The 22,557-nt window shown below is 46.1% G+C and overlaps 27 non-coding genes across 27 annotated transcripts; all 27 read left to right on the top strand.

Annotated features, from left to right (window-relative positions):
• Nucleotides 1-446: 446 nt before the first annotated feature.
• TRNAY-GUA (transfer RNA tyrosine (anticodon GUA)) lies at nt 447-518 on the top strand. The gene has a single exon. It is a non-coding gene; the product is annotated as a tRNA-Tyr (tRNA).
• Nucleotides 519-706: 188 nt separating this feature from the next.
• Nucleotides 707-778, top strand: TRNAC-GCA (transfer RNA cysteine (anticodon GCA)). The gene has a single exon. It is a non-coding gene; the product is annotated as a tRNA-Cys (tRNA).
• A 57-nt stretch (nt 779-835) lies between these two features.
• Nucleotides 836-907, top strand: TRNAC-GCA (transfer RNA cysteine (anticodon GCA)). Its single transcript has one exon. It is a non-coding gene; the product is annotated as a tRNA-Cys (tRNA).
• A 1,517-nt stretch (nt 908-2,424) lies between these two features.
• On the top strand, nt 2,425-2,496 carry TRNAY-GUA (transfer RNA tyrosine (anticodon GUA)). The gene has a single exon. It is a non-coding gene; the product is annotated as a tRNA-Tyr (tRNA).
• A 188-nt stretch (nt 2,497-2,684) lies between these two features.
• TRNAC-GCA (transfer RNA cysteine (anticodon GCA)) lies at nt 2,685-2,756 on the top strand. The gene has a single exon. It is a non-coding gene; the product is annotated as a tRNA-Cys (tRNA).
• A 57-nt stretch (nt 2,757-2,813) lies between these two features.
• Nucleotides 2,814-2,885, top strand: TRNAC-GCA (transfer RNA cysteine (anticodon GCA)). The gene has a single exon. It is a non-coding gene; the product is annotated as a tRNA-Cys (tRNA).
• Nucleotides 2,886-2,942: 57 nt separating this feature from the next.
• On the top strand, nt 2,943-3,014 carry TRNAC-GCA (transfer RNA cysteine (anticodon GCA)). The gene has a single exon. It is a non-coding gene; the product is annotated as a tRNA-Cys (tRNA).
• A 1,312-nt stretch (nt 3,015-4,326) lies between these two features.
• On the top strand, nt 4,327-4,398 carry TRNAC-GCA (transfer RNA cysteine (anticodon GCA)). The gene has a single exon. It is a non-coding gene; the product is annotated as a tRNA-Cys (tRNA).
• A 1,354-nt stretch (nt 4,399-5,752) lies between these two features.
• Nucleotides 5,753-5,824, top strand: TRNAC-GCA (transfer RNA cysteine (anticodon GCA)). Its single transcript has one exon. It is a non-coding gene; the product is annotated as a tRNA-Cys (tRNA).
• Nucleotides 5,825-6,140: 316 nt separating this feature from the next.
• On the top strand, nt 6,141-6,212 carry TRNAC-GCA (transfer RNA cysteine (anticodon GCA)). The gene has a single exon. It is a non-coding gene; the product is annotated as a tRNA-Cys (tRNA).
• Nucleotides 6,213-6,918: 706 nt separating this feature from the next.
• Nucleotides 6,919-6,990, top strand: TRNAC-GCA (transfer RNA cysteine (anticodon GCA)). The gene has a single exon. It is a non-coding gene; the product is annotated as a tRNA-Cys (tRNA).
• A 1,488-nt stretch (nt 6,991-8,478) lies between these two features.
• On the top strand, nt 8,479-8,550 carry TRNAG-GCC (transfer RNA glycine (anticodon GCC)). The gene has a single exon. It is a non-coding gene; the product is annotated as a tRNA-Gly (tRNA).
• A 58-nt stretch (nt 8,551-8,608) lies between these two features.
• TRNAC-GCA (transfer RNA cysteine (anticodon GCA)) lies at nt 8,609-8,680 on the top strand. The gene has a single exon. It is a non-coding gene; the product is annotated as a tRNA-Cys (tRNA).
• A 448-nt stretch (nt 8,681-9,128) lies between these two features.
• On the top strand, nt 9,129-9,200 carry TRNAY-GUA (transfer RNA tyrosine (anticodon GUA)). The gene has a single exon. It is a non-coding gene; the product is annotated as a tRNA-Tyr (tRNA).
• A 188-nt stretch (nt 9,201-9,388) lies between these two features.
• Nucleotides 9,389-9,460, top strand: TRNAC-GCA (transfer RNA cysteine (anticodon GCA)). The gene has a single exon. It is a non-coding gene; the product is annotated as a tRNA-Cys (tRNA).
• Nucleotides 9,461-10,166: 706 nt separating this feature from the next.
• TRNAC-GCA (transfer RNA cysteine (anticodon GCA)) lies at nt 10,167-10,238 on the top strand. The gene has a single exon. It is a non-coding gene; the product is annotated as a tRNA-Cys (tRNA).
• A 318-nt stretch (nt 10,239-10,556) lies between these two features.
• Nucleotides 10,557-10,628, top strand: TRNAS-GCU (transfer RNA serine (anticodon GCU)). Its single transcript has one exon. It is a non-coding gene; the product is annotated as a tRNA-Ser (tRNA).
• A 578-nt stretch (nt 10,629-11,206) lies between these two features.
• On the top strand, nt 11,207-11,278 carry TRNAY-GUA (transfer RNA tyrosine (anticodon GUA)). The gene has a single exon. It is a non-coding gene; the product is annotated as a tRNA-Tyr (tRNA).
• Nucleotides 11,279-11,853: 575 nt separating this feature from the next.
• TRNAC-GCA (transfer RNA cysteine (anticodon GCA)) lies at nt 11,854-11,925 on the top strand. The gene has a single exon. It is a non-coding gene; the product is annotated as a tRNA-Cys (tRNA).
• Nucleotides 11,926-12,718: 793 nt separating this feature from the next.
• On the top strand, nt 12,719-12,790 carry TRNAC-GCA (transfer RNA cysteine (anticodon GCA)). Its single transcript has one exon. It is a non-coding gene; the product is annotated as a tRNA-Cys (tRNA).
• Nucleotides 12,791-13,713: 923 nt separating this feature from the next.
• TRNAC-GCA (transfer RNA cysteine (anticodon GCA)) lies at nt 13,714-13,785 on the top strand. Its single transcript has one exon. It is a non-coding gene; the product is annotated as a tRNA-Cys (tRNA).
• Nucleotides 13,786-15,878: 2,093 nt separating this feature from the next.
• On the top strand, nt 15,879-15,950 carry TRNAC-GCA (transfer RNA cysteine (anticodon GCA)). The gene has a single exon. It is a non-coding gene; the product is annotated as a tRNA-Cys (tRNA).
• Nucleotides 15,951-18,085: 2,135 nt separating this feature from the next.
• On the top strand, nt 18,086-18,157 carry TRNAC-GCA (transfer RNA cysteine (anticodon GCA)). The gene has a single exon. It is a non-coding gene; the product is annotated as a tRNA-Cys (tRNA).
• A 448-nt stretch (nt 18,158-18,605) lies between these two features.
• TRNAC-GCA (transfer RNA cysteine (anticodon GCA)) lies at nt 18,606-18,677 on the top strand. The gene has a single exon. It is a non-coding gene; the product is annotated as a tRNA-Cys (tRNA).
• A 316-nt stretch (nt 18,678-18,993) lies between these two features.
• Nucleotides 18,994-19,065, top strand: TRNAC-GCA (transfer RNA cysteine (anticodon GCA)). The gene has a single exon. It is a non-coding gene; the product is annotated as a tRNA-Cys (tRNA).
• Nucleotides 19,066-19,771: 706 nt separating this feature from the next.
• On the top strand, nt 19,772-19,843 carry TRNAC-GCA (transfer RNA cysteine (anticodon GCA)). Its single transcript has one exon. It is a non-coding gene; the product is annotated as a tRNA-Cys (tRNA).
• Nucleotides 19,844-21,027: 1,184 nt separating this feature from the next.
• Nucleotides 21,028-21,099, top strand: TRNAC-GCA (transfer RNA cysteine (anticodon GCA)). The gene has a single exon. It is a non-coding gene; the product is annotated as a tRNA-Cys (tRNA).
• Nucleotides 21,100-22,557: the final 1,458 nt, after the last annotated feature.

Here is a 22,557-nt window from a genome sequence, read left to right as displayed (position 1 = left end):
AAAAGCACGGATCATTCCGTTTATTTTAGTTAAATCGACATTACGGCCTTGAATTAGGGGGAATAGCTCAGTGGTAGAGCATTCGACTGCAGATCGAGAGGTCCTTGGTTCAAACCCGAGCTCCCGCTATAACAGCACGGATCGTTCCGTCTATTTTAGTTAAATCGACATTAGGGCGAGGAAAAAAGGGGAATAGCTCAATGGTAAAGCATTCGACTGCAGATCGAGAGGTCCTTGGTTCAAACCCGAGTTCTCCCTGTAATAGTACGGATCATTTCGTTTATTTTAGTTAAGTCGACATTACGGTTATGAACAAAGGGGAATGGCTCAGTGGTAGAGCATTCGACTGCAGATCGAGAGGTCCTTGGTTTAAACCCGAGTTCCCCCTGTAACAGCACGGATCATTTCGTTTATTTTAGTTAAATCGACATTACGGTTATGAACAAGGGGGAATAGCTCAGCGGTAGAGCATTCGACTGTAGATCGAGATGTCCTTGGTGCAAACCCGAGTTCCCCCTGTAACAGCACGGATCATTCCTTTTATTTTAGTTAAATCGACATTACGGCCTTGAACTAGGGGGAAGAGCTCAGTGGTAGAGCATTGGACTGCAGATCGAGAGGTCCTTGGTTCAAACCTGGTTTCCCCCTGTAACAGCACGGATCATTCCGTTTATTTTAGTTAAATCGACATTACGGCCTTGAACAAGGGGGAATAGCTCAGTGGTAGAGCATTCGACTGCAGATCGAGAGGTCCTTGGTTCAAACCCGAGTTCCCCCTGTAACAGCACGGATCATTCCGTTATTTCAGTTAAATCGACATTACGGCCTTGAAAAAGGGGGAATAGCTCAGTGGTAGAGCATTCGACTGCAGATCGAGAGGTCCTTGGTTCAAACCCGAGTTCCCCCTGTAACAGCACGGATCATTCCGTTATTTCAGTTAAATCGACATTACGGCCTTGAAAAAGGGGGAATAGCTCAGTGGTAGAGCATTCGACTGCAGATCGAGAGGTCCTTGGTTCAAACCCGAGCTCCCGCTATAACAGCACGGATCGTTCCGTCTATTTTAGTTAAATCGACATTAGGGCGAGGAGATCGAGAGGTCCTTGGTTCAAACCCGAGTTCTCCCTGTAATAGTACGGATCATTTCGTTTATTTTAGTTAAGTCGACATTACGGTTATGAACAAAGGGGAATGGCTCAGTGGTAGAGCATTCGACTGCAGATCGAGAGATCCTTGGTTTAAACCCGAGTTCCCCCTGTAACAGCACGGATCATTTCATTTATTTTAGTTAAATCGACATTACGGTTATGAACAAGGGGGAATAGCTCGACTGCAGCTCGAGAGGTCCTTGGTGCAAACCCGAGTTCCTCCTGTAACAGCACGGATCATTCCTTTTATTTTAGTTAAATCGACATTACGACCTTGAACTAGGGGGAAGAGCTCAGTGGTAGAGCATTCGACTGCAGATCGAGAGGTCCTTGGTTCAAACCTGGTTTCCCCCTGTAACAGCACGGATCATTCCGTTTATTTTTGGTAGAGCATTCGACTGCAGATTGAGAGGTCCTTGGTTCAAACCCGAGTTCTCCCTGTAACAGCACGGCTCATTGCCTTTATTTTAGTTAAATCAACATTACGGCCTTGAACAAGGGGGAATAGCTCAGTGGTTGAGCATTCGACTGCAGATCGAGAGGTCCTTGGTTCAAACCAGTGTTCCCCCTGTAACAGCACGGATCATTCCGTTATTTCAGTTAAATCGACATTACGGCCTTGAAAAAGGGGGAATAGCTCAGTGGTTGAGCAATCGACTGCAGATCGAGAGGTCCTTGGTTCAAACCTGAGTTCCCCCTGTAACAGCACGGATCATTCCGTTTATTTTAGTTAAATCGACATTACGGCCTTGAACAAGGGGGAATAGCTCAGTGGTAGAGCATTCGACTGCAGATCGAGAGGTCCTTGGTTCAAACCCGTGTTCCCCCTGTAACAGCACGGATCATTCCGTTATTTCAGGTAAATCGACATTACGGCCTTGAAAAAGGGGGAATAGCTCAGTGGTTGAGCATTCGACTGCAGATCGAGAGGTCCTTGGTTCAAACCCGAGCTCCCGCTATAACAGCACGGATCGTTCCGTCTATTTTAGTTAAATCGACATTAGGGCGAGGAAAAAAGGGGAATAGCTCAATGGTAAAGCATTCGACTGCAGATCGAGAGGTCCTTGGTTCAAACCCGAGTTCTCCCTGTAATAGTACGGATCATTTCGTTTATTTTAGTTAAGTCGACATTACGGTTATGAACAAAGGGGAATGGCTCAGTGGTAGAGCATTCGACTGCAGATCGAGAGGTCCTTGGTTTAAACCCGAGTTCCCCCTGTAACAGCACGGATCATTTCGTTTATTTTAGTTAAATCGACATTACGGTTATGAACAAGGGGGAATAGCTCAGCGGTAGAGCATTCGACTGTAGATCGAGATGTCCTTGGTGCAAACCCGAGTTCCCCCTGTAACAGCACGGATCATTCCTTTTATTTTAGTTAAATCGACATTACGGCCTTGAACTAGGGGGAAGAGCTCAGTGGTAGAGCATTGGACTGCAGATCGAGAGGTCCTTGGTTCAAACCTGGTTTCCCCCTGTAACAGCACGGATCATTCCGTTTATTTTAGTTAAATCGACATTACGGCCTTGAACAAGGGGGAATAGCTCAGTGGTAGAGCATTCGACTGCAGATCGAGAGGTCCTTGGTTCAAACCCGAGTTCCCCCTGTAACAGCACGGATCATTCCGTTATTTCAGTTAAATCGACATTACGGCCTTGAAAAAGGGGGAATAGCTCAGTGGTAGAGCATTCGACTGCAGATCGAGAGGTCCTTGGTTCAAACCCGAGTTCCCCCTGTAACAGCACGGATCATTCCGTTATTTCAGTTAAATCGACATTACGGCCTTGAAAAAGGGGGAATAGCTCAGTGGTAGAGCATTCGACTGCAGATTGAGAGGTCCTTGGTTCAAACCCGAGTTCTCCCTGTAACAGCACGGATCATTGCCTTTATTTTAGTTAAATCAACATTACGGCCTTGAACTAGGGGGAATAGCTCAGTGGTAGAGCATTCGACTGCAGATCGAGAGGTCCTTGGTTCAAACCCGAGCTCCCGCTATAACAGCACGGATCGTTCCGTCTATTTTAGTTAAATCGACATTAGGGCGAGGAAAAAAGGGGAATAGCTCAATGGTAAAGCATTCGACTGCAGATCGAGAGGTCCTTGGTTCAAACCCGAGTTCTCCCTGTAATAGTACGGATCATTTCGTTTATTTTAGTTAAGTCGACATTACGGTTATGAACAAAGGGGAATGGCTCAGTGGTAGAGCATTCGACTGCAGATCGAGAGATCCTTGGTTTAAACCCGAGTTCCCCCTGTAACAGCACGGATCATTTCATTTATTTTAGTTAAATCGACATTACGGTTATGAACAAGGGGGAATAGCTCAGCGGTAGAGCATTCGACTGCAGCTCGAGAGGTCCTTGGTGCAAACCCGAGTTCCTCCTGTAACAGCACGGATCATTCCTTTTATTTTAGTTAAATCGACATTACGACCTTGAACTAGGGGGAAGAGCTCAGTGGTAGAGCATTCGACTGCAGATCGAGAGGTCCTTGGTTCAAACCTGGTTTCCCCCTGTAACAGCACGGATCATTCCGTTTATTTTTGGTAGAGCATTCGACTGCAGATTGAGAGGTCCTTGGTTCAAACCCGAGTTCTCCCTGTAACAGCACGGCTCATTGCCTTTATTTTAGTTAAATCAACATTACGGCCTTGAACAAGGGGGAATAGCTCAGTGGTTGAGCATTCGACTGCAGATCGAGAGGTCCTTGGTTCAAACCAGTGTTCCCCCTGTAACAGCACGGATCATTCCGTTATTTCAGTTAAATCGACATTACGGCCTTGAAAAAGGGGGAATAGCTCAGTGGTTGAGCAATCGACTGCAGATCGAGAGGTCCTTGGTTCAAACCTGAGTTCCCCCTGTAACAGCACGGATCATTCCGTTTATTTTAGTTAAATCGACATTACGGCCTTGAACAAGGGGGAATAGCTCAGTGGTAGAGCATTCGACTGCAGATCGAGAGGTCCTTGGTTCAAACCCGTGTTCCCCCTGTAACAGCACGGATCATTCCGTTATTTCAGGTAAATCGACATTACGGCCTTGAAAAAGGGGGAATAGCTCAGTGGTTGAGCATTCGACTGCAGATCGAGAGGTCCTTGGTTCAAACCTGAGTTCCCCCTGTAACAGCACGGATCATTCCGTTTATTTTAGTTAAATCGACATTACGGCCTTGAACAAGGGGGAATAGCTCAGTGGTAGAGCATTCGACTGCAGATCGAGAGGTCCTTGGTTCAAACCCGAGTTCCCCCTGTAACAGCACGGATCATTCCGTTATTTCAGATAAATCGACATTACGGCCTTGAAAAAGGGGGAATAGCTCAGTGGTTGAGCATTCGACTGCAGATCGAGAGGTCCTTGGTTCAAACCTGAGTTCCCCCTGTAACAGCACGGATCATTCCGATATTTCAGTTAAATCAACATTACGGCCTCGAACTAGGGGGAATAGCTCAGTGGTAGAGCATTCGACTGCAGATCGAGAGGTCCTTGGTTCAAACCCGAGCTCCCGCTATAACAGCACGGATCGTTCCGTCTAGTTTAGTTAAATCGACATTAGGGCGAGGAAAAAAGGGGAATAGCTCAATGGTAAAGCATTCGACTGCAGATCGAGAGGTCCTTGGTTCAAACCCGAGTTCTCCCTGTAATAGTACGGATCATTTCGTTTATTTTAGTTAAGTCGACATTACGGTTATGAACAAAGGGGAATGGCTCAGTGGTAGAGCATTCGACTGCAGATCGAGAGGTCCTTGGTTTAAACCCGAGTTCCCCCTGTAACAGCACGGATCATTTCGTTTATTTTAGTTAAACCGACATTACGGCCTTGAACAAGGGGGAATAGCTCAGTGGTAGAGCATTCGACTGCAGATCGAGAGGTCCTTGTCTCAAACCCGAGTTCCCCCTGTAACAGCACGGATCATTCCGTTATTTCAGGTAAATCGACATTACGGCCTTGAAAAAGGGGGAATAGCTCAGTGGTTGAGCATTCGACTGCAGATCGAGAGGTCCTTGGTTCAAACCTGAGTTCCCCCTGTAACAGCACGGATCATTCCGTTTATTTTAGTTAAATCGACATTACGGCCTTGAACAAGGGGGAATAGCTCAGTGGTATAGCATTCGACTGCAGATCGAGAGGTCCTTGGTTCAAACCCGAGTTCCCCCTGTAACAGCACGGATCATTCCGTTATTTCAGCTAAATCGACATTACGGCCTTGAAAAAGGGGGAATAGCTCAGTGGTAGAGCATTCGACTGCAGATCGAGAGGTCCTTGGTTCAAACCCGAGCTCCCGCTATAACAGCACGGATCGTTCCGTCTATTTTAGTTAAATCGACATTAGGGCGAGGAAAAAAGGGGAATAGCTCAATGGTAAAGCATTCGACTGCAGATCGAGAGGCCCTTGGTTCAAACCCGAGTTCTCCCTGTAATAGTACGGATCATTTCGTTTATTTTAGTTAAGTCGACATTACGGTTATGAACAAAGGGGAATGGCTCAGTGGTAGAGCATTCGACTGCAGATCGAGAGGTCCTTGGTTTAAACCCGAGTTCCCCCTGTAACAGCACGGATCATTTCGTTTATTTTAGTTAAACCGACATTACGGCCTTGAACAAGGGGGAATAGCTCAGTGGTAGAGCATTCGACTGCAGATCGAGAGGTCCTTGGTTCAAACCCGAGTTCCCCCTGTAACAGCACGGATCATTCCGTTATTTCAGGTAAATCGACATTACGGCCTTGAAAAAGGGGGAATAGCTCAGTGGTTGAGCATTCGACTGCAGATCGAGAGGTCCTTGGTTCAAACCTGAGTTCCCCCTGTAACAGCACGGATCATTCCGTTTATTTTAGTTAAATCGACATTACGGCCTTGAACAAGGGGGAATAGCTCAGTGGTATAGCATTCGACTGCAGATCGAGAGGTCCTTGGTTCAAACCCGAGTTCCCCCTGTAACAGCACGGATCATTCCGTTATTTCAGCTAAATCGACATTACGGCCTTGAAAAAGGGGGAATAGCTCAGTGGTAGAGCATTCGACTGCAGATTGAGAGGTCCTTGGTTCAAACCCGAGTTCTCCCTGTAACAGCACGGATCATTGCCTTTATTTTAGTTAAATCAACATTACGGCCTTGAACTAGGGGGAATAGCTCAGTGGTAGAGCATTCGACTGCAGATCGAGAGGTCCTTGGTTCAAACCCGAGCTCCCGCTATAACAGCACGGATCGTTCCGTCTATTTTAGTTAAATCGACATTAGGGCGAGGAAAAAAGGGGAATAGCTCAATGGTAAAGCATTCGACTGCAGATCGAGAGGCCCTTGGTTCAAACCCGAGTTCTCCCTGTAATAGTACGGATCATTTCGTTTATTTTAGTTAAGTCGACATTACGGTTATGAACAAAGGGGAATGGCTCAGTGGTAGAGCATTCGACTGCAGATCGAGAGGTCCTTGGTTTAAACCCGAGTTCCCCCTGTAACAGCACGGATCATTTCGTTTATTTTAGTTAAATCGACATTACGGTTATGAACAAGGGGGAATAGCTCAGCGGTAGAGCATTCGACTGCAGATCGAGAGGTCCTTGGTGCAAACCCGAGTTCCCCCTGTAACAGCACGGATCATTCCGTTTATTTTAGTTAAATCGACATTACGGCCTTGAACAAGGGGGAATAGCTCAGTGGTATAGCATTCGACTGCAGATCGAGAGGTCCTTGGTTCAAACCCGAGTTCCCCCTGTAACAGCACGGATCATTCCGTTTTTCAGTTAAATCGACATTACGGCCTTGAAAAAGGGGGAATAGCTCAGTGGTAGAGCATTCGACTGCAGATTGAGAGGTCCTTGGTTCAAACCCGAGTTCTCCCTGTAACAGCACGGATCATTGCCTTTATTTTAGTTAAATCAACATTACGGCCTTGAACTAGGGGGAATAGCTCAGTGGTAGAGCATTCGACTGCAGATCGAGAGGTCCTTGGTTCAAACCCGAGCTCCCGCTATAACAGCACGGATCGTTCCGTCTATTTTAGTTAAATCGACATTAGGGCGAGGAAAAAAGGGGAATAGCTCAATGGTAAAGCATTCGACTGCAGATCGAGAGGTCCTTGGTTCAAACCCGAGTTCTCCCTGTAATAGTACGGATCGTTTCGTTTATTTTAGTTAAGTCGACATTACGGTTATGGACAAAGGGGAATGGCTCAGTGGTAGAGCATTCGACTGCAGATCGAGAGGTCCTTGGTTTAAACCCGAGTTCCCCCTGTAACAGCACGGATCATTTCGTTTATTTTATTTAAATCGACATTACGGTTATGAACAAGGGGGAATAGCTCAGCGGTAGAGCATTCGACTGCAGATCGAGAGGTCCTTGGTGCAAACCCGAGTCCCCCCTGTAACAGCACGGATCATTCCTTTTATTTTAGTTAAATCGACATTACGGCCTTGAACCAGGGGGAAGAGCTCAGTGGTAGAGCATTCGACTGCAGATCGAGAGGTCCTTGGTTCAAACCCGAGTTCCCCTTGTAACAGCACGGATCATTCCGTTTATTTTAGTTAAATCGACATTACGGCTATGAACAAGGGGGAATAGCTCAGTGGTAGAGCATTCGACTGAAGATTGAGAGGTCCTTGGTTCAAACCCGAGTTCTCCCTGTAACAGCACGGATCATTGCCTTTATTTTAGATAAATCAACATTACGGCCTTGAACTAGGGGGAATAGCTCAATGGTAAAGCATTCGACTGCAGATCGAGAGGTCCTTGGTTCAAACCCGAGTTCTCCCTGTAATAGTACGGATCGTTTCGTTTATTTTAGTTAAGTCGACATTACGGTTATGGACAAAGGGGAATGGCTCAGTGGTAGAGCATTCGACTGCAGATCGAGAGGTCCTTGGTTTAAACCCGAGTTCCCCCTGTAACAGCACGGATCATTTCGTTTATTTTATTTAAATCGACATTACGGTTATGAACAAGGGGGAATAGCTCAGCGGTAGAGCATTCGACTGCAGATCGAGAGGTCCTTGGTGCAAACCCGAGTCCCCCCTGTAACAGCACGGATCATTCCTTTTATTTTAGTTAAATCGACATTACGGCCTTGAACCAGGGGGAAGAGCTCAGTGGTAGAGCATTCGACTGCAGATCGAGAGGTCCTTGGTTCAAACCCGAGTTCCCCTTGTAACAGCACGGATCATTCCTTTTATTTTAGTTAAATCGACATTACGGCTATGAACAAGGGGGAATAGCTCAGTGGTAGAGCATTCGACTGAAGATTGAGAGGTCCTTGGTTCAAACCCGAGTTCTCCCTGTAACAGCACGGATCATTGCCTTTATTTTAGATAAATCAACATTACGGCCTTGAACTAGGGGGAATAGCTTAGTGGTAGAGCATTCGACTGCCGATCGAGAGGTCCTTGGTTTAAACCCGAGTTCCCCCTGTAACAGCACGGATCATTGCCTTTATTTTAGTTAAATCAACATTACGGCCTTGAACTAGGGGGAATAGCTCAGTGGTAGAGCATTCGACTGCAGATCGAGAGGTCCTTGGTTCAAACCCGAGTTCTCCCTGTAACAGCACGGATCATTGCCTTTATTTTAGTTAAATCAACATTACGGTCTTGGAAAAGGGGGAATAGCTCAGTGGTTGAGCATTGGACTGCAGATCGAGAGGTCCTTGGTTCAAACCTGAGTTCCCCCTGTAACAGCACGGATCATTCCGTTTATTTTAGTTAAATCGACATTACGGTTATGAACAAAGGGGAATGGCTCAGTGGTAGAGCATTCGACTGCAGATCGAGAGGTCCTTGGTTTAAACCCGAGTTCTCCCTGTAATAGTACGGATCATTTCGTTTATTTTCGTTAAGTCGACATTACGGTTATGAACAAAGGGGAATGGCTCAGTGGTAGAGCATTCGACTGCAGATCGAGAGGTCCTTGGTTTAAACCCGAGTTCCCCCTGTAACAGCACGGATCATTTCGTTTATTTTAGTTAAATCGACATTACGGTTATGAACAAGGGGGAATAGCTCAGCGGTAGAGCATTCGACTGTAGATCGAGAGGTCCTTGGTGCAAACCCGAGTTCCCCCTGTAACAGCACGGATCATTCCTTTTATTTTAGTTAAATCGACATTACGGCCTTGAACTAGGGGGAAGAGCTCAGTGGTAGAGCATTCGACTGCAGATCGAGAGGTCCTTGGTTCAAACCTGATTTCCCCCTGTAACAGCACGGATCATTCCGTTTATTTTAGTTAAATCGACATTACGGCCTTGAACAAGGGGGAATAGCTCAGTGGTAGAGCATTCGACTGCAGATCGAGAGGTCCTTGGTTCAAACCCGAGTTCCCCCTGTAACAGCACGGATCATTCCGTTATTTCAGTTAAATCAACATTACGGCCTTGAAAAAGGGGGAATAGCTCAGTGGTTGAGCATTCGACTGCAGATCTGAGGTCCTTGGTTCAAACCTGAGTTCCCCCTGTAAAAGCACGGATCATTCCGTTTATTTTAGTTAAATCGACATTACGGCCTTGAACAAGGGGGAATAGCTCAGTGGTAGAGCATTCGACTGCAGATCGAGACGTCCTTGGTTCAAACCCGAGCTCCCGCTATAACAGCACGGATCGTTCCGTCTATTTTAGTTAAATCGACATTAGGGCGAGGAAAAAAGGGGAATAGCTCAATGGTAAAGCATTCGACTGCAGATCGAGAGGTCCTTGGTTCAAACCCGAGTTCTCCCTGTAATAGTACGGATCATTTCGTTTATTTTAGTTAAGTCGACATTACGGTTATGAACAAAGGGGAATGGCTCAGTGGTAGAGCATTCGACTGCAGATCGAGAGGTCCTTGGTTCAAACCTGAGTTCCCCCTGTAACAGCACGGATCATTCCGTTTATTTTAGTTAAATCGACATTACGGCTATGAACAAGGGGGAATAACTCAGTGGTAGAGCATTCGACTGAAGATTGAGAGGTCCTTGGTTCAAACCCGAGTTCTCCCTGTAACAGCACGGATCATTGCCTTTATTTTAGATAAATCAACATTACGGCCTTGAACTAGGGGGAATAGCTTAGTGGTAGAGCATTCGACTGCAGATCGAGAGGTCCTTGGTTCAAACCCGAGTTCTCCCTGTAACAGCACGGATCATTGCCTTTATTTTAGATAAATCAACATTACGGCCTTGAACTAGGGGGAATAGCTTAGTGGTAGAGCATTCGACTGCAGATCGAGAGGTCCTTGGTTCAAACCTGAGTTCCCCCTGTAACAGCACGGATCATTCCGTTCATTTTAGTTAAATCGACATTACGGCTATGAACAAGGGGGAATAGCTCAGTGGTAGAGCATTCGACTGAAGATTGAGAGGTCCTTGGTTCAAACCCGAGTTCTCCCTGTAACAGCACGGATCATTGCCTTTATTTTAGATAAATCAACATTACGGCCTTGAACTAGGGGGAATAGCTTAGTGGTAGAGCATTCGACTGCTGATCGAGAGGTCCTTGGTTCAAACCTGAGTTCCCCCTGTAACAGCACGGATCATTCCGTTTATTTTAGTTAAATCGACATTACGGTTATGAACAAAGGGGAATGGCTCAGTGGTAGAGCATTCGACTGCAGATCGAGAGGTCCTTGGTTTAAACCCGAGTTCCCCCTGTAACAGCACGGATCATTTCGTTTATTTTAGTTAAATCGACATTACGGCCTTGAACAAGAGGGAATAGCTCAATGGTAGAGCATTCGACTGCAGATCGAGAGGTCCTTGGTTCAAACCCGAGCTCCCGCTATAACAGCACGGATCGTTCCGTCTATTTTAGTTAAATCGACATTAGGGCGAGGAAAAAAGGGGAATAGCTCAATGGTAAAGCATTCGACTGCAGATCGAGAGGTCCTTGGTTCAAACCTGAGTTCTCCCTGTAATAGTACGGATCATTTCGTTTATTTTCGTTAAGTCGACATTAAGGTTATGAACAAAGGGGAATGGCTCAGTGGTAGAGCATTCGACTGCAGATCGAGAGGTCCTTGGTTAAAACCCGAGTTCCCCCTGTAACAGCACGGATCATTTCGTTTATTTTAGTTAAATCGACATTACGGTTATGAACAAGGGGGAATAGCTCAGCGGTAGAGCATTCGACTGTAGATCGAGAGGTCCTTGGTGCAAACCCGAGTTCCCCCTGTAACAGCACGGATCATTCCTTTTATTTTAGTTAAATCGACATTACGGCCTTGAACTAGGGGGAAGAGCTCAGTGGTAGAGCATTCGACTGCAGATCGAGAGGTCCTTGGTTCAAACCTGGATTCCCCCTGTAACAGCACGGATCATTCCGTTTATTTTAGTTAAATCGACATTACGGCCTTGAACAAGGGGGAATAGCTCAGTGGTATAGCATTCGACTGCAGATCGAGAGGTCCTTGGTTCAAACCCGAGTTCCCCCTGTAACAGCACGGATCATTCCGTTATTTCAGTTAAATCGACATTACGGCCTTGAAAAAGGGGGAATAGCTCAGTGGTTGAGCATTCGACTGCAGATCTGAGGTCCTTGGTTCAAACCTGAGTTCCCCCTGTAACAGCACGGATCATTCCGTTTATTTTAGTTAAATCGACATTACGGCCTTGAACAAGGGGGAATAGCTCATTGGTAGAGCATTCGACTGCAGATCGAGAGGTCCTTGGTTCAAATCCGAGTTCCCCCTGTAACAGCACGGATCATTCCGTTATTTCAGTTAAATCGACATTACGGCCTTGAAAAAGGGAGAATAGCTCAGTGGTAGAGCATTCGACTGCAGATTGAGAGGTCCTTGGTTCAAACCCGAGTTCTCCCTGTAACAGCACGGATCATTGCCTTTATTTTAGTTAAATCAACATTACGGCCTTGAACTAGGGGGAATAGCTCAGTGGTAGAGCATTCGACTGCAGATCGAGAGGTCCTTGGTTCAAACCCGAGCTCCCGCTATAACAGCACGGATCGTTCCGTCTATTTTAGTTAAATCGACATTTGGGCGAGGAAAAAAGGGGAATAGCTCAATGGTAAAGCATTCGACTGCAGATCGAGAGGTCCTTGGTTCAAACCCGAGTTCTCCCTGTAATAGTACGGATCATTTCGTTTATTTTAGTTAAGTCGACATTACGGTTATGAACAAAGGGGAATGGCTCAGTGGTAGAGCATTCGACTGCAGATCGAGAGATCCTTGGTTTAAACCCGAGTTCCCCCTGTAACAGCACGGATCATTTCGTTTATTTTAGTTAAATCGACATTACGGTTATGAACAAGGGGAATAGCTCAGCGGTACAGCATTCGACTGCAGCTCGAGAGGTCCTTGGTGCAAACCCGAGTTCCTCCTCTAACAGCACGGATCATTCCTTTTATTTTAGTTAAATCGACATTACGACCTTGAACTGGGGGGAAGAGCTCAGTGGTAGAGCATTCGACTGCAGATCGAGAGGTCCTTGGTTCAAACCTGGTTTCCCCCTGTAACAGCACGGATCATTCCGTTTATTTTTGGTAGAGCATTCGACTGCAGATTGAGAGGTCCTTGGTTCAAACCCGAGTTCTCCCTGTAACAGCACGGATCATTGCCTTTATTTTAGTTAAATCAACATTACGGCCTTGAACAAGGGGGAATAGCTCAGTGGTTGAGCATTCGACTGCAGATCGAGAGGTCCTTGGTTCAAACCCGAGTTCCCCCTGTAACAGCACGGATCTTTCCGTTATTTCAGTTAAATCGACATTACGGCCTTGAAAAAGGGGGAATAGCTCAGTGGTTGAGCAATCGACCGCAGACCGAGAGGTCCTTGGTTCAAACCTGAGTTCCCCCTGTAACAGCACGGATCATTCCGTTTATTTTAGTTAAATCGACATTACAGGCTTGAACAAGGGGGAATAGCTCAGTGGTAGAGCATTCGACTGCAGATCGAGAGGTCCTTGGTTCAAACCCGAGTTCGCCCTGTAACAGCACGGATCATTCCGTCTATTTTAGTTAAATCGACATTAGGGCGAGGAAAAAAGGGGAATAGCTCAATGGTAAAGCATTCGACTGCAGATCGAGAGGTCCTTGGTTCAAACCCGAGTTCTCCCTGTAATAGTACGGATCATTTCGTTTATTTTAGTTAAGTCGACATTACGGTTATGAACAAAGGGGAATGGCTCAGTGGTAGAGCATTCGACTGCAGATCGAGAGATCCTTGGTTTAAACCCGAGTTCCCCCTGTAACAGCACGGATCATTTCGTTTATTTTAGTTAAATCGACATTACGGTTATGAACAAGGGGGAATAGCTCAGCGGTACAGCATTCGACTGCAGCTCGAGAGGTCCTTGGTGCAAACCCGAGTTCCTCCTCTAACAGCACGGATCATTCCTTTTATTTTAGTTAAATCGACATTACGACCTTGAACTAGGGGGAAGAGCTCAGTGGTAGAGCATTCGACTGCAGATCGAGAGGTCCTTGGTTCAAACCTGGTTTCCCCCTGTAACAGCACGGATCATTCCGTTTATTTTTGGTAGAGCATTCGACTGCAGATTGAGAGGTCCTTGGTTCAAACCCGAGTTCTCCCTGTAACAGCACGGATCATTGCCTTTATTTTAGTTAAATCAACATTACGGCCTTGAACAAGGGGGAATAGCTCAGTGGTTGAGCATTCGACTGCAGATCGAGAGGTCCTTGGTTCAAACCCGAGTTCCCCCTGTAACAGCACGGATCTTTCCGTTATTTCAGTTAAATCGACATTACGGCCTTGAAAAAGGGGGAATAGCTCAGTGGTTGAGCAATCGACCGCAGACCGAGAGGTCCTTGGTTCAAACCTGAGTTCCCCCTGTAACAGCACGGATCATTCCGTTTATTTTAGTTAAATCGACATTACAGGCTTGAACAAGGGGGAATAGCTCAGTGGTAGAGCATTCGACTGCAGATCGAGAGGTCCTTGGTTCAAACCCGAGTTCGCCCTGTAACAGCACGGATCATTCCGTCTATTTTAGTTAAATCGACATTAGGGCGAGGAAAAAAGGGGAATAGCTCAATGGTAAAGCATTCGACTGCAGATCGAGAGGTCCTTGGTTCAAACCCGAGTTCTCCCTGTAATAGTACGGATTATTTCGTTTATTTTAGTTAAGTCGACATTACGGTTATGAACAAAGGGGAATGGCTCAGTGGTAGAGCATTCGACTGCATTTCGAGAGGTCCTTGGTTCAAACCTGAGTTCCCCCTGTAACAGCACGGATCATTCCGTTTATTTTAGTTAAATCGACATTACGGCTATGAACAAGGGGGAATAGCTCAGTGGTAGAGCATTCGACTGAAGATTGAGAGGTCCTTGGTTCAAACCCGAGTTCTCCCTGTAACAGCACGGATCATTGCCTTTATTTTAGATAAATCAACATTACGGCCTTGAACTAGGGGGAATAGCTTAGTGGTAAAGCATTCGACTGCAGATCGAGAGGTCCTTGGTTCAAACCTGAGTTCCCCCTGTAACAGCACGGATCATTCCGTTTATTTTAGTTAAATCGACATTACGGTTATGAACAAAGGGGAATGACTCAGTGGTAGAGCATTCGACTGCAGATCGAGAGGTCCTTGGTTTAAACCCGAGTTCCCCCTGTAACAGCACGGATCATTTCGTTTATTTTAGTTAAATCGACATTACGGCCTTGAACAAGAGGGAATAGCTCAATGGTAGAGCATTCGACTGCAGATCGAGAGGTCCTTGGTTCAAACCCGAGCTCCCGCTATAACAGCACGGATCGTTCCGTCTATTTTAGTTAAATCGACATTAGGGCGAGGAAAAAAGGGGAATAGCTCAATTGTAAAGCATTCGACTGCAGATCGAGAGGTCCTTGGTTCAAACCCGAGTTCTCCCTGTAATAGTACGGATCATTTCGTTTATTTTCGTTAAGTCGACATTACGGTTATGAACAAAGGGGAATGGCTCAGTGGTAGAGCATTCGACTGCAGATCGAGAGGTCCTTGGTTTAAACCCGAGTTCCCCCTGTAACAGCACGGATCATTGCCTTTATTTTAGTTAAATCGACATTACGGTTATGAACAAAGGGGAATAGCTCAGTGGTAGATCATTCGACTGCAGATCGAGAGGTCCTTGGTTCAAACCCGAGCTCCCGCTATAACAGCACGGATCGTTCCGTCTATTTTAGTTAAATCGACATTTGGGCGAGGAAAAAAGGGGAATAGCTCAATGGTAAAGCATTCGACTGCAGATCGAGAGGTCCTTGGTTCAAACCCGAGTTCTCCCTGTAATAGTACGGATCATTTCGTTTATTTTAGTTAAGTCGACATTACGGTTATGAACAAAGGGGAATGGCTCAGTGGTAGAGCATTCGACTGCAGATCGAGAGATCCTTGGTTTAAACCCGAGTTCCCCCTGTAACAGCACGGATCATTTCGTTTATTTTAGTTAAATCGACATTACGGTTATGAACAAGGGGGAATAGCTCAGCGGTACAGCATTCGACTGCAGCTCGAGAGGTCCTTGGTGCAAACCCGAGTTCCTCCTCTAACAGCACGGATCATTCCTTTTATTTTAGTTAAATCGACATTACGACCTTGAACTAGGGGGAAGAGCTCAGTGGTAGAGCATTCGACTGCAGATCGAGAGGTCCTTGGTTCAAACCTGGTTTCCCCCTGTAACAGCACGGATCATTCCGTTTATTTTTGGTAGAGCATTCGACTGCAGATTGAGAGGTCCTTGGTTCAAACCCGAGTTCTCCCTGTAACAGCACGGATCATTGCCTTTATTTTAGTTAAATCAACATTACGGCCTTGAACAAGGGGGAATAGCTCAGTGGTTGAGCATTCGACTGCAGATCGAGAGGTCCTTGGTTCAAACCCGAGTTCCCCCTGTAACAGCACGGATCTTTCCGTTATTTCAGTTAAATCGACATTACGGCCTTGAAAAAGGGGGAATAGCTCAGTGGTTGAGCAATCGACCGCAGACCGAGAGGTCCTTGGTTCAAACCTGAGTTCCCCCTGTAACAGCACGGATCATTCCGTTTATTTTAGTTAAATCGACATTACAGGCTTGAACAAGGGGGAATAGCTCAGTGGTAGAGCATTCGACTGCAGATCGAGAGGTCCTTGGTTCAAACCCGAGTTCGCCCTGTAACAGCACGGATCATTCCGTCTATTTTAGTTAAATCGACATTAGGGCGAGGAAAAAAGGGGAATAGCTCAATGGTAAAGCATTCGACTGCAGATCGAGAGGTCCTTGGTTCAAACCCGAGTTCTCCCTGTAATAGTACGGATTATTTCGTTTATTTTAGTTAAGTCGACATTACGGTTATGAACAAAGGGGAATGGCTCAGTGGTAGAGCATTCGACTGCAGATCGAGAGGTCCTTGGTTCAAACCTGAGTTCCCCCTGTAACAGCACGGATCATTCCGTTTATTTTAGTTAAATCGACATTACGGCTATGAACAAGGGGGAATAGCTCAGTGGTAGAGCATTCGACTGAAGATTGAGAGGTCCTTGGTTCAAACCCGAGTTCTCCCTGTAACAGCACGGATCATTGCCTTTATTTTAGATAAATCAACATTACGGCCTTGAACTAGGGGGAATAGCTTAGTGGTAGAGCATTCGACTGCAGATCGAGAGGTCCTTGGTTCAAACCTGAGTTCCCCCTGTAACAGCACGGATCATTCCGTTTATTTTAGTTAAATCGACATTACGGTTATGAACAAAGGGGAATGACTCAGTGGTAGAGCATTCGACTGCAGATCGAGAGGTCCTTGGTTTAAACCCGAGTTCCCCCTGTAACAGCACGGATCATTTCGTTTATTTTAGTTAAATCGACATTACGGCCTTGAACAAGAGGGAATAGCTCAATGGTAGAGCATTCGACTGCAGATCGAGAGGTCCTTGGTTCAAACCCGAGCTCCCGCTATAACAGCACGGATCGTTCCGTCTATTTTAGTTAAATCGACATTAGGGCGAGGAAAAAAGGGGAATAGCTCAATTGTAAAGCATTCGACTGCAGATCGAGAGGTCCTTGGTTCAAACCCGAGTTCTCCCTGTAATAGTACGGATCATTTCGTTTATTTTCGTTAAGTCGACATTACGGTTATGAACAAAGGGGAATGGCTCAGTGGTAGAGCATTCGACTGCAGATCGAGAGGTCCTTGGTTTAAACCCGAGTTCCCCCTGTAACAGCACGGATCATTGCCTTTATTTTAGTTAAATCGACATTACGGTTATGAACAAAGGGGAATAGCTCAGTGGTAGAGCATTCGACTGCAGATCGAGAGGTCCTTGGTTCAAACCCGAGTTCGCCCTGTAACAGCACGGATCATTCCGTCTATTTTAGTTAAATCGACATTAGGGCGAGGAAAAAAGGGGAATAGCTCAATGGTAAAGCATTCGACTGCAGATCGAGAGGTCCTTGGTTCAAACCCGAGTTCTCCCTGTAATAGTACGGATTATTTCGTTTATTTTAGTTAAGTCGACATTACGGTTATGAACAAAGGGGAATGGCTCAGTGGTAGAGCATTCGACTGCAGATCGAGAGGTCCTTGGTTTAAACCCGAGTTCCCCCTGTAACAGCACGGATCATTTCGTTTATTTTAGTTAAACCGACATTACGGCCTTGAACAAGGGGGAATAGCTCAGTGGTAGAGCATTCGACTGCAGATCGAGAGGTCCTTGTCTCAAACCCGAGTTCCCCCTGTAACAGCACGGATCATTCCGTTATTTCAGGTAAATCGACATTACGGCCTTGAAAAAGGGGGAATAGCTCAGTGGTTGAGCATTCGACTGCAGATCGAGAGGTCCTTGGTTCAAACCTGAGTTCCCCCTGTAACAGCACGGATCATTCCGTTTATTTTAGTTAAATCGACATTACGGCCTTGAACAAGGGGGAATAGCTCAGTGGTATAGCATTCGACTGCAGATCGAGAGGTCCTTGGTTCAAACCCGAGTTCCCCCTGTAACAGCACGGATCATTCCGTTATTTCAGCTAAATCGACATTACGGCCTTGAAAAAGGGGGAATAGCTCAGTGGTAGAGCATTCGACTGCAGATTGAGAGGTCCTTGGTTCAAACCCGAGTTCTCCCTGTAACAGCACGGATCATTGCCTTTATTTTAGTTAAATCAACATTACGGCCTTGAACTAGGGGGAATAGCTCAGTGGTAGAGCATTCGACTGCAGATCGAGAGGTCCTTGGTTCAAACCCGAGCTCCCGCTATAACAGCACGGATCGTTCCGTCTATTTTAGTTAAATCGACATTAGGGCGAGGAAAAAAGGGGAATAGCTCAATGGTAAAGCATTCGACTGCAGATCGAGAGGCCCTTGGTTCAAACCCGAGTTCTCCCTGTAATAGTACGGATCATTTCGTTTATTTTAGTTAAGTCGACATTACGGTTATGAACAAAGGGGAATGGCTCAGTGGTAGAGCATTCGACTGCAGATCGAGAGGTCCTTGGTTTAAACCCGAGTTCCCCCTGTAACAGCACGGATCATTTCGTTTATTTTAGTTAAACCGACATTACGGCCTTGAACAAGGGGGAATAGCTCAGTGGTAGAGCATTCGACTGCAGATCGAGAGGTCCTTGGTTCAAACCCGAGTTCCCCCTGTAACAGCACGGATCATTCCGTTATTTCAGGTAAATCGACATTACGGCCTTGAAAAAGGGGGAATAGCTCAGTGGTTGAGCATTCGACTGCAGATCGAGAGGTCCTTGGTTCAAACCTGAGTTCCCCCTGTAACAGCACGGATCATTCCGTTTATTTTAGTTAAATCGACATTACGGCCTTGAACAAGGGGGAATAGCTCAGTGGTATAGCATTCGACTGCAGATCGAGAGGTCCTTGGTTCAAACCCGAGTTCCCCCTGTAACAGCACGGATCATTCCGTTATTTCAGCTAAATCGACATTACGGCCTTGAAAAAGGGGGAATAGCTCAGTGGTAGAGCATTCGACTGCAGATTGAGAGGTCCTTGGTTCAAACCCGAGTTCTCCCTGTAACAGCACGGATCATTGCCTTTATTTTAGTTAAATCAACATTACGGCCTTGAACTAGGGGGAATAGCTCAGTGGTAGAGCATTCGACTGCAGATCGAGAGGTCCTTGGTTCAAACCCGAGCTCCCGCTATAACAGCACGGATCGTTCCGTCTATTTTAGTTAAATCGACATTAGGGCGAGGAAAAAAGGGGAATAGCTCAATGGTAAAGCATTCGACTGCAGATCGAGAGGCCCTTGGTTCAAACCCGAGTTCTCCCTGTAATAGTACGGATCATTTCGTTTATTTTAGTTAAGTCGACATTACGGTTATGAACAAAGGGGAATGGCTCAGTGGTAGAGCATTCGACTGCAGATCGAGAGGTCCTTGGTTTAAACCCGAGTTCCCCCTGTAACAGCACGGATCATTTCGTTTATTTTAGTTAAATCGACATTACGGTTATGAACAAGGGGGAATAGCTCAGCGGTAGAGCATTCGACTGCAGATCGAGAGGTCCTTGGTGCAAACCCGAGTTCCCCCTGTAACAGCACGGATCATTCCGTTTATTTTAGTTAAATCGACATTACGGCCTTGAACAAGGGGGAATAGCTCAGTGGTATAGCATTCGACTGCAGATCGAGAGGTCCTTGGTTCAAACCCGAGTTCCCCCTGTAACAGCACGGATCATTCCGTTTTTCAGTTAAATCGACATTACGGCCTTGAAAAAGGGGGAATAGCTCAGTGGTAGAGCATTCGACTGCAGATTGAGAGGTCCTTGGTTCAAACCCGAGTTCTCCCTGTAACAGCACGGATCATTGCCTTTATTTTAGTTAAATCAACATTACGGCCTTGAACTAGGGGGAATAGCTCAGTGGTAGAGCATTCGACTGCAGATCGAGAGGTCCTTGGTTCAAACCCGAGCTCCCGCTATAACAGCACGGATCGTTCCGTCTATTTTAGTTAAATCGACATTAGGGCGAGGAAAAAAGGGGAATAGCTCAATTGTAAAGCATTCGACTGCAGATCGAGAGGTCCTTGGTTCAAACCCGAGTTCTCCCTGTAATAGTACGGATCATTTCGTTTATTTTCGTTAAGTCGACATTACGGTTATGAACAAAGGGGAATGGCTCAGTGGTAGAGCATTCGACTGCAGATCGAGAGGTCCTTGGTTTAAACCCGAGTTCCCCCTGTAACAGCACGGATCATTGCCTTTATTTTAGTTAAATCGACATTACGGTTATGAACAAAGGGGAATAGCTCAGTGGTAGATCATTCGACTGCAGATCGAGAGGTCCTTGGTTCAAACCCGAGCTCCCGCTATAACAGCACGGATCGTTCCGTCTATTTTAGTTAAATCGACATTTGGGCGAGGAAAAAAGGGGAATAGCTCAATGGTAAAGCATTCGACTGCAGATCGAGAGGTCCTTGGTTCAAACCCGAGTTCTCCCTGTAATAGTACGGATCATTTCGTTTATTTTAGTTAAGTCGACATTACGGTTATGAACAAAGGGGAATGGCTCAGTGGTAGAGCATTCGACTGCAGATCGAGAGATCCTTGGTTTAAACCCGAGTTCCCCCTGTAACAGCACGGATCATTTCGTTTATTTTAGTTAAATCGACATTACGGTTATGAACAAGGGGGAATAGCTCAGCGGTACAGCATTCGACTGCAGCTCGAGAGGTCCTTGGTGCAAACCCGAGTTCCTCCTCTAACAGCACGGATCATTCCTTTTATTTTAGTTAAATCGACATTACGACCTTGAACTAGGGGGAAGAGCTCAGTGGTAGAGCATTCGACTGCAGATCGAGAGGTCCTTGGTTCAAACCTGGTTTCCCCCTGTAACAGCACGGATCATTCCGTTTATTTTTGGTAGAGCATTCGACTGCAGATTGAGAGGTCCTTGGTTCAAACCCGAGTTCTCCCTGTAACAGCACGGATCATTGCCTTTATTTTAGTTAAATCAACATTACGGCCTTGAACAAGGGGGAATAGCTCAGTGGTTGAGCATTCGACTGCAGATCGAGAGGTCCTTGGTTCAAACCCGAGTTCCCCCTGTAACAGCACGGATCTTTCCGTTATTTCAGTTAAATCGACATTACGGCCTTGAAAAAGGGGGAATAGCTCAGTGGTTGAGCAATCGACCGCAGACCGAGAGGTCCTTGGTTCAAACCTGAGTTCCCCCTGTAACAGCACGGATCATTCCGTTTATTTTAGTTAAATCGACATTACAGGCTTGAACAAGGGGGAATAGCTCAGTGGTAGAGCATTCGACTGCAGATCGAGAGGTCCTTGGTTCAAACCCGAGTTCGCCCTGTAACAGCACGGATCATTCCGTCTATTTTAGTTAAATCGACATTAGGGCGAGGAAAAAAGGGGAATAGCTCAATGGTAAAGCATTCGACTGCAGATCGAGAGGTCCTTGGTTCAAACCCGAGTTCTCCCTGTAATAGTACGGATTATTTCGTTTATTTTAGTTAAGTCGACATTACGGTTATGAACAAAGGGGAATGGCTCAGTGGTAGAGCATTCGACTGCAGATCGAGAGGTCCTTGGTTCAAACCTGAGTTCCCCCTGTAACAGCACGGATCATTCCGTTTATTTTAGTTAAATCGACATTACGGCTATGAACAAGGGGGAATAGCTCAGTGGTAGAGCATTCGACTGAAGATTGAGAGGTCCTTGGTTCAAACCCGAGTTCTCCCTGTAACAGCACGGATCATTGCCTTTATTTTAGATAAATCAACATTACGGCCTTGAACTAGGGGGAATAGCTTAGTGGTAGAGCATTCGACTGCAGATCGAGAGGTCCTTGGTTCAAACCTGAGTTCCCCCTGTAACAGCACGGATCATTCCGTTTATTTTAGTTAAATCGACATTACGGTTATGAACAAAGGGGAATGACTCAGTGGTAGAGCATTCGACTGCAGATCGAGAGGTCCTTGGTTTAAACCCGAGTTCCCCCTGTAACAGCACGGATCATTTCGTTTATTTTAGTTAAATCGACATTACGGCCTTGAACAAGAGGGAATAGCTCAATGGTAGAGCATTCGACTGCAGATCGAGAGGTCCTTGGTTCAAACCCGAGCTCCCGCTATAACAGCACGGATCGTTCCGTCTATTTTAGTTAAATCGACATTAGGGCGAGGAAAAAAGGGGAATAGCTCAATTGTAAAGCATTCGACTGCAGATCGAGAGGTCCTTGGTTCAAACCCGAGTTCTCCCTGTAATAGTACGGATCATTTCGTTTATTTTCGTTAAGTCGACATTACGGTTATGAACAAAGGGGAATGGCTCAGTGGTAGAGCATTCGACTGCAGATCGAGAGGTCCTTGGTTTAAACCCGAGTTCCCCCTGTAACAGCACGGATCATTGCCTTTATTTTAGTTAAATCGACATTACGGTTATGAACAAAGGGGAATAGCTCAGTGGTAGAGCATTCGACTGCAGATCGAGAGGTCCTTGGTTCAAACCCGAGTTCGCCCTGTAACAGCACGGATCATTCCGTCTATTTT

This window comes from Phalangium opilio, unplaced genomic scaffold (assembly GCF_054372755.1).
Source record: "Phalangium opilio isolate 3A_F unplaced genomic scaffold, DU_Popi_V2 ptg000053l_1, whole genome shotgun sequence".
Lineage (NCBI taxonomy): Eukaryota > Metazoa > Arthropoda > Arachnida > Opiliones > Phalangiidae > Phalangium > Phalangium opilio.
The sequence above is the reverse complement of the archived record's forward strand: the minus strand, read 5'-3'. Positions and strand labels throughout refer to the sequence as shown.